The following is a 9,717-nucleotide window of genomic DNA, read 5'->3' as shown; positions in this document are numbered from 1 at the left end:
AAACCCATTAGGAACTCAACAAAACGCAACAGAAACCCCAAAACACCTCAAAAACACCCCAAAAGCAAACCGGATCAGAAGAAAATACGTGATTTAACCCCAAGAAAACCCTTAAACCTTCCTGATCTTCTCCAAATCCCAAAATCCACTCCCACCCACCATAAAACCCATTAGGAACTCAACAAAACGCAACGGAAACCCCAAAACACCTCAAAAACACCCCAAAAAAGAACTGGATCAGAAGAAAAAAAACACAAAACTATGCATTTCCCTCCCAAATCACCCTAAACTCACCTGATCTTCTTCAAAACCCACAATCCACTCCCATTTAGCTTAACGACCAACGAGAACCCAACAAAACCCAACGGAGACCCCAAAAACGTCAAAAACACCCCAAAAAAGAACTGGTTCAACCCCAACAACGAAAGAAAACCCCAAAAGCCATAGATCCACACCAAAAATCCCCCTAAACCAACCTGAAGTTCTCCAAAACCCACAATTTACACTTTTCCACATTGATGACCATGGAAAACCCAACGAAACCCAACGGAGACCACAAAACACGTCAAAAAAAAAAAAATAATAAAAAAAAAAAAAAAAAAAGAAAAGAAAAAGAAAAAGAAAGGGATCACCCCCAAAATTGGAAGAAAATCCTTCAAAATCATAGATCCACCCCAAAACCACCCTAAACCTACCTGATGATCTCCAAAACCCACAATTTACAATTTTCCAACATGATGACCATGGAAAACCCAACGAAACCCAACGGAGACCCCAAAAGAAGTCAAAAACACCCAAAACAAGAACGGGACAAACCCTAAAAACGAAAGAAAACCCTAAAAGCCATAGATCCACACCAAAAGTCCCCCTAAACCTACCTGATGTTCTCCAAAACCCACAATTTACACTTTTTCACCAGGATGACCAACATGAACCAAACGAAAACCCAAAACGAGACACCAAAACACGTCAAAAACACCCCAAAAAATTACTGAATCAGAAGAAAAAACACCAAAAACTATGAATTTCCCCGCAAAACCACCCTAAACTCACCTGATCTTCTTCAAAACCCACAATCCACTCCCATTTCCCTTAAGGACCAACGAGAATCCAACTAAAACCCAACGGAGACCCCAAAACAAGTCAAAAACACCCCAAACAAGAACAGGATAACCCCTAAAAAAGAAAGAAAACCCCAAAAAAACATAGATCCACCCCAAAACCACACTAAACCTACCTGATGTTCTCCAAATCCCAAAGTCCACTCCCAACAAACTTAAAACACATTAGGAAATCAACAAAACGCAACGGAAACCCCAAAACACGTCAAAAACACCACAAAAAAAAGCGGGATCACCCCCAAAACCGAAAGAAAACCCTAAAAGCCGTTGATCCACCCCAAAAGTCCCCCTAAACCTACCTGATGTTCTCCAATACACACAATTTACCCGTTTTCACCATGATGAACAACAAGAACCCAACAAAAACCAACGGAGACCCAAAACACGTCAAAAACACCCCAAAAAATAACTGAATCACAAGAAAAAACACCAAAAACTATGAATTTCCTCGCAAAACCACGCTAAACTCACCTGATCTTCTTCAAAACCCACAATCCACTCCCATTTCCCTTAAGGACCAACGAGAATCCAACTAAAACCCAACGGAGACCCCAAAACAAGTCAAAAACACCCCAAACAAGAACGGAATCACCCCCAAAACTGGAAGAAAATCCCCAAAAAACATAGATCCACCCCAAAACCACACTAAACCTACCTGAAGTTCTCCAAAACACGCAATTTAAACTTTTCCAACATGATGAAAAACAAGAACCCAACAAAACCCAACGGAGACCCCAAAACATGTCAAAAACACCCCAAAAAAGAACGGGATCACCCCCAAAACTGGAAGAAAATCCCCAAAAAGCACAGATCCAACCCCAAAACCAGACTAAACCTACCTGATGTTCTCCAAAACCCACAAATTTACCCTTTTCCACCATGATGACCATGGAAAACCCAACAAAACCCAATGGAGACAAAAAACATGTCAAAAAAAAAAAAAAAAAAACAAACAAACAAACAAAAAAGAACAGGATCTCCCCAAAAATCAGAAGAAAAACCCAAATGCCATAGATCCACCCCAAAAGTCCCCCTAAGCCTACCTGATGTTCTCCAAAACCCACAATTTACCCTTTTTCACAATGATGACCAACGAGAACCCAACAAAACCCAACGGACAACCCCAAAACACGTCAAAAACACCCCAACAAAGAACAGGATCACCCCAAAAAACAGAAGAAAACCCCAAATACCATGAATCCACCCCAAAAGTCCCCCTAAACCTACCTGAAGTTCTCCAAAACCCACAATTTACCCTTTTCCACCAAAATGCCAACAGAAAACCCAACAAAACCCAACAGAGACATCAAAACATGTCAAAAACACCCCAAAAAAGAACGGGATAACCCCCAAAATTAAAAGAAAATCCCCAAAAAGCATGGATCCAATCCCAAAACCACCCTAAACCTACCTGATCTTCTCCAAATCCCAAAGTCCACTCCCAACCACCATAAAACCCATTAGGAACTCAACAAAACGCAACAGAAACCCCAAAACACCTCAAAAACACCCCAAAAGCAAACCGGATCAGAAGAAAATACGTGATTTAACCCCAAGAAAACCCTTAAACCTTCCTGATCTTCTCCAAATCCCAAAATCCACTCCCACCCACCATAAAACCCATTAGGAACTCAACAAAACGCAACGGAAACCCCAAAACACCTCAAAAACACCCCAAAAAAGAACTGGATCAGAAGAAAAAAAACACAAAACTATGCATTTCCCTCCCAAATCACCCTAAACTCACCTGATCTTCTTCAAAACCCACAATCCACTCCCATTTAGCTTAACGACCAACGAGAACCCAACAAAACCCAACGGAGACCCCAAAAACGTCAAAAACACCCCAAAAAAGAACTGGTTCAACCCCAACAACGAAAGAAAACCCCAAAAGCCATAGATCCACACCAAAAATCCCCCTAAACCAACCTGAAGTTCTCCAAAACCCACAATTTACACTTTTCCACATTGATGACCATGGAAAACACAACGAAACCCAACGGAGACCACAAAACACGTCAAAAACAAAAAAAAAAAAAAAAAAAAAAAAAAAAAAGAAAAGAAAAAGAAAGGGATCACCCCCAAAATTGGAAGAAAATCCTTCAAAATCATAGATCCACCCCAAAACCACCCTAAACCTACCTGATGATCTCCAAAACCCACAATTTACAATTTTCCACCACCATGACCATGGAAAACCCAACGAAACCCAACGGAGACCCCAAAAGAAGTCAAAAACACCCAAAACAAGAACGGGATAAACCCTAAAAACGAAAGAAAACCCCAAAAGCCATAGATCCACACCAAAAGTCCCCCTAAACCTACCTGATGTTCTCCAAAACCCACAATTTACACTTTTTCACCAGGATGACCAACATGAACCAAACGAAAACCCAAAACGAGACACCAAAACACGTCAAAAACACCCCAAAAATAAAGGGATCACCCATAAACTGGAAGAAAATCCCCCAAAAGCACGGATCCAATCCCAAAACCAGCCTAAACCTACCTGATGTTCTCCAAAACCCACAATTTACACTTTTCCACCACGATGACCAACGAGTACACAACAAAACCCAACGGAGACCCCCAAACACATCAAAAATTTCCCAAAAAAGAGCGGGACCACCCCAAGAAACAGAAGAAAACACCAAAAAACATGACTCTGCCCCCAAAGTCCCCCTAAACCTACCTGATGTTCTCCAAAAGCCACAATTTACACTTTTTCACCATGATGACCAACAAGAACCCAACTAAAACCCAACGGAGACCCCAAAACACGTCATAAACACCCCAAACAAGAACAGGATCACCCAAAAAAAACAGAAGAAAACCCCAAATACCATGAATCCGCCCCAAAAGTCCTCATAAACCTACCTGATGTTCTCCAAAACCCACAATTTACACTTTTCCACCATGATGACCACGGAAAACCCAACGAAACCCAACGGAGAACCCAAAACAAGTCAAAAACACCACAAACAAGAACAGGATCACCCCCAAAACCAAAGAAAACCCCAAAAAGCACGGATCCAATCCCAAAACCACTCTAAACGTACCTGATGTTCTCCAAATCCAAATGTCCACTCCCAACCACCATAAAACCCATTAGGAACTCAACGAAACCCAACGGAAACCCCAAAACACGTTAAAAACACCCCAAAAAAGATCTGAATCAGAAGAAAAAACACCAAAAACTATGAATTTCCCCGCAAAACCACCCTAAACTCACCTGATCTTCTTCAAAACCCACAATCCACTCCCATTTCCCTTAAGGACCAACGAGAATCCAACTAAAACCCAACGGAGACCCCAAAACAAGTCAAAAACACCCCAAACAAGAACGGAATCACCCCCAAAACTGGAAGAAAATCCCCAAAAAACATAGATCCACCCCAAAACCACACTAAACCTACCTGATGTTCTCCAAATCCCAAAGTCCACTCCCAACAAACTTAAAACACATTAGGAAATCAACAAAACGCAACGGAAACCCCAAAACACGTCAAAAACACCACAAAAAAAAGCGGGATCACCCCCAAAACCGAAAGAAAACCCTAAAAGCTGTTGATCCACCCCAAAAGTCCCCCTAAACCTACCTGATGTTCTCCAATACACACAATTTACCCGTTTTCACCATGATGAACAACAAGAACCCAACAAAAACCAACGGAGACCCCAAAACACGTCAAAAACACCCCAAAAAATAACTGAATCAGAAGAAAAAACACCAAAAACTATGAATTTCCTCGCAAAACCACCCTAAACTCACCTATCTTCTTCAAAACCCACAATCCACTCCCATTTCCCTTAAGGACCAACGAGAATCCAACTAAAACCCAACGGAGACCCCAAAACAAGTCAAAAACACCCCAAACAAGAACGGAATCACCCCCAAAACTGGAAGAAAATCCCCAAAAAACATAGATCCACCCCAAAACCACACTAAACCTACCTGATGTTCTCCAAAACCCACAAATTTACCCTTTTCCACCATGATGACCATGGAAAACCCAACAAAACCCAATGGAGACAAAAAACATGTCAAAAAAAAAAAAAAAAAAAAAAAAAAAAAAAAGAACAGGATCTCCCCAAAAATCAGAAGAAAAACCCAAATGCCATAGATCCACCCCAAAAGTCCCCCTAAGCCTACCTGATGTTCTCCAAAACCCACAATTTACCCTTTTTCACAATGATGACCAACGAGAACCCAACAAAACCCAACGGACAACCCAAAAACACGTCAAAAACACCCCAAAAAAGAACAGGATCACCCCAAAAAACAGAAGAAAACCCCAAATACCATGAATCCACCCCAAAAGTCCCCCTAAACCTACCTGAAGTTCTCCAAAACCCACAATTTACCCTTTTCCACCATGATGCCAACAGAAAACCCAACAAAACCCAACAGAGACATCAAAACATGTCAAAAACACCCCAAAAAAGAACGGGATAACCCCCAAAACTGGAAGAAAATCCCCAAAAAGCATGGATCCAATCCCAAAACCACCCTAAACCTACCTGATCTTCTCCAAATCCCAAAGTCCACTCCCAACCACCATAAAACCCATTAGGAACTCAACAAAACGCAACAGAAACCCCAAAACACCTCAAAAACACCCCAAAAGCAAACCAGATCAGAAGAAAATACGTGATTTAACCCCAAGAAAACCCTTAAACCTTCCTGATCTTCTCCAAATCCCAAAATCCACTCCCACCCACCATAAAACCCATTAGGAACTCAACAAAACGCAACGGAAACCCCAAAACACCTCAAAAACACCCCAAAAAAGAACTGGATCAGAAGAAAAAAAACACAAAACTATGCATTTCCCTCCCAAATCACCCTAAACTCACCTGATCTTCTTCAAAACCCACAATCCACTCCCATTTAGCTTAACGACCAACGAGAACCCAACAAAACCCAACGGAGACCCCAAAAATATCAAAAACACCCCAAAAAAGAACTGGTTCAACCCCAACAACGAAAGAAAACCCCAAAAGCCATAGATCCACACCAAAAATCCCCCTAAACCAACCTGAAGTTCTCCAAAACCCACAATTTACACTTTTCCACATTGATGACCATGGAAAACCCAACGAAACCCAACGGAGACCACAAAACACGTCAAAAAAAAAAATAATAAAAAAAAAAAAAAAAAAAAGGGATCACCCCCAAAATTGGAAGAAAATCCTTCAAAATCATAGATCCACCCCAAAACCACCCTAAACCTACCTGATGATCTCCAAAACCCACAATTTACAATTTTCCAACATGATGACCATGGAAAACCCAACGAAACCCAACGGAGACCCCAAAAGAAGTCAAAAACACCCAAAACAAGAACGGGACAAACCCTAAAAGCGAAAGAAAACCCCAAAAGCCATAGATCCACACCAAAAGTCCCCCTAAACCTACCTGATGTTCTCCAATACACACAATTTACACTTTTTCACCAGGATGACCAACATGAACCAAACGAAAACCCAAAACGAGACACCAAAACACGTCAAAAACACCCCAAAAAATTACTGAATCAGAAGAAAAAACACCAAAAACTATGAATTTCCCCGCAAAACCACCCTAAACTCACCTGATCTTCTTCAAAACCCACAATCCACTCCCATTTCCCTTAAGGACCAACGAGAATCCAACTAAAACCCAACGGAGACCCCAAAACAAGTCAAAAACACCCCAAACAAGAACAGGATAACCCCTAAAAAAGAAAGAAAACCCCAAAAAAACATAGATCCACCCCAAAACCACACTAAACCTACCTGATGTTCTCCAAATCCCAAAGTCCACTCCCAACAAACTTAAAACACATTAGGAAATCAACAAAACGCAACGGAAACCCCAAAACACGTCAAAAACACCACAAAAAAAAGCGGGATCACCCCCAAAACCGAAAGAAAACCCTAAAAGCCGTTGATCCACCCCAAAAGTCCCCCTAAACCTACCTGATGTTCTCCAATACACACAATTTACCCGTTTTCACCATGATGAACAACAAGAACCCAACAAAAACCAACGGAGACCCCAAAACACGTCAAAAACACCCCAAAAAATAACTGAATCAGAAGAAAAAACACCAAAAACTATGAATTTCCCCGCAAAACCACCCTAAACTCACCTGATCTTCTTCAAAACCCACAATCCACTCCCATTTCCCTTAAGGACCAACGAGAATCCAACTAAAACCCAACGGAGACCCCAAAACAAGTCAAAAACACCCCAAACAAGAACGGAATCACCCCCAAAACTGGAAGAAAATCCCCAAAAAACATAGATCCACCCCAAAACCACACTAAACCTACCTGATGTTCTCCAAATCCCAAAGTCCACTCCCAACAAACTTAAAACACATTAGGAAATCAACAAAACGCAACGGAAACCCCAAAACACGTCAAAAACACCACAAAAAAAAGCGGGATCACCCCCAAAACCGAAAGAAAACCCTAAAAGCCGTTGATCCACCCCAAAAGTCCCCCTAAACCTACCTGATGTTCTCCAATACACACAATTTACCCGTTTTCACCATGATGAACAACAAGAACCCAACAAAAACCAACGGAGACCCAAAACACGTCAAAAACACCCCAAAAAATAACTGAATCACAAGAAAAAACACCAAAAACTATGAATTTCCCCGCAAAACCACCCTAAACTCACCTGATCTTCTTCAAAACCCACAATCCACTCCCATTTCCCTCAAGGACCAACGAGAATCCAACTAAAACCCAACGGAGACCCCAAAACAAGTCAAAAACACCCCAAACAAGAACGGAATCACCCCCAAAACTGGAAGAAAATCCCCAAAAAACATAGATCCACCCCAAAACCACACTAAACCTACCTGATGTTCTCCAAAACACGCAATTTAAACTTTTCCAACATGATGAAAAACAAGAACCCAACAAAACCCAACGGAGACCCCAAAACAAGTCAAAAACACCCCAAACAAGAACGGAATCACCCCCAAAACTGGAAGAAAATCCCCAAAAAACATAGATCCACCCCAAAACGACACTAAACCTACCTGATGTTCTCCAAAACACGCAAGTTAAACTTTTCCAACAGGATGAAAAACAAGAACCCAACAAAACCCAACGGAGACCCCAAAACATGTCAAAAACACCCCAAAAAAGAACGGGATCACCCCCAAAACTGGAAGAAAATTCCGCCCCCAAAATTTACAATTTTCACCATGATGACCAACATGAACCAAACGAAAACCTAAAACGAGACACCAAAACACATCAAAAACACCCCAAAAAGGAAAGGGATCACCCATAAACTGGAAGAAAATCCCCAAAAAGCACAGATCCAATCCCAAAACCAGACTAAACCTACCTGATGTTCTCCAAAACCCACAAATTTACCCTTTTCCACCATGATGACCATGGAAAACCCAACGAAACCCAATGGAGACAAAAAACATGTCAAAAAAAAAAAAAAAAAAAAAAACAAAAAAGAACAGGATCTCCCCAAAAATCAGAAGAAAAACCCAAATGCCATAGATCCACCCCAAAAGTCCCCCTAAGCCTACCTGATGTTCTCCAAAACCCACAATTTACCCTTTTTCACAATGATGACCAATGAGAACCCAACAAAACCCAACGGACAACCCCAAAACACGTCAAAAACACCCCAAAAAAGAACAGGATCACCCCAAAAAACAGAAGAAAACCCCAAATACCATGAATCCACCCCAAAAGTCCCCCTAAACCTACCTGAAGTTCTCCAAAACCCACAATTTACCCTTTTCCACCAAGATGCCAACAGAAAACCCAACAAAACCCAACAGAGACATCAAAACATGTCAAAAACACCCCAAAAGAGAACGGGATAACCCCCAAAACTGGAAGAAAATCCCCAAAAAGCATGGATCCAATCCCAAAACCACCCTAAACCTACCTGATCTTCTCCAAATCCCAAAGTCCACTCCCAACCACCATAAAACCCATTAGGAACTCAACAAAACGCAACAGAAACCCCAAAACACCTCAAAAACACCCCACAAGCAAACCGGATCAGAAGAAAATACGTGATTTAACCCCAAGAAAACCCTTAAACCTTCCTGATCTTCTCCAAATCCCAAAATCCACTCCCACCCACCATAAAACCCATTAGGAACTCAACAAAACGCAACGGAAACCCCAAAACACCTCAAAAACACCCCAAAAAAGAACTGGATCAGAAGAAAAAAAACACAAAACTATGCATTTCCCTCCCAAATCACCCTAAACTCACCTGATCTTCTTCAAAACCCACAATCCACTCCCATTTAGCTTAACGACCAACGAGAACCCAACAAAACCCAACGGAGACCCCAAAAACGTCAAAAACACCCCAAAAAAGAACTGGTTCAACCCCAACAACGAAAGAAAACCCCAAAAGCCATAGATCCACACCAAAAATCCCCCTAAACCAACCTGAAGTTCTCCAAAACCCACAATTTACACTTTTCCACATTGATGACCATGGAAAACCCAACGAAACCCAACGGAGACCACAAAACACGTCAAAAAAAAAAAATAATAAAAAAAAAAAAAAAAAAAGAAAAGAAAAAGAAAAAGAAAGGGATCACCCCCA

Source organism: Aythya ferina, assembly GCF_964211825.1.
Source record: "Aythya ferina genome assembly, contig: HAP1_SCAFFOLD_77, whole genome shotgun sequence".
NCBI classification, from domain to species: domain Eukaryota; kingdom Metazoa; phylum Chordata; class Aves; order Anseriformes; family Anatidae; genus Aythya; species Aythya ferina.
The sequence above is the reverse complement of the archived record's forward strand: the minus strand, read 5'-3'. Positions refer to the sequence as shown.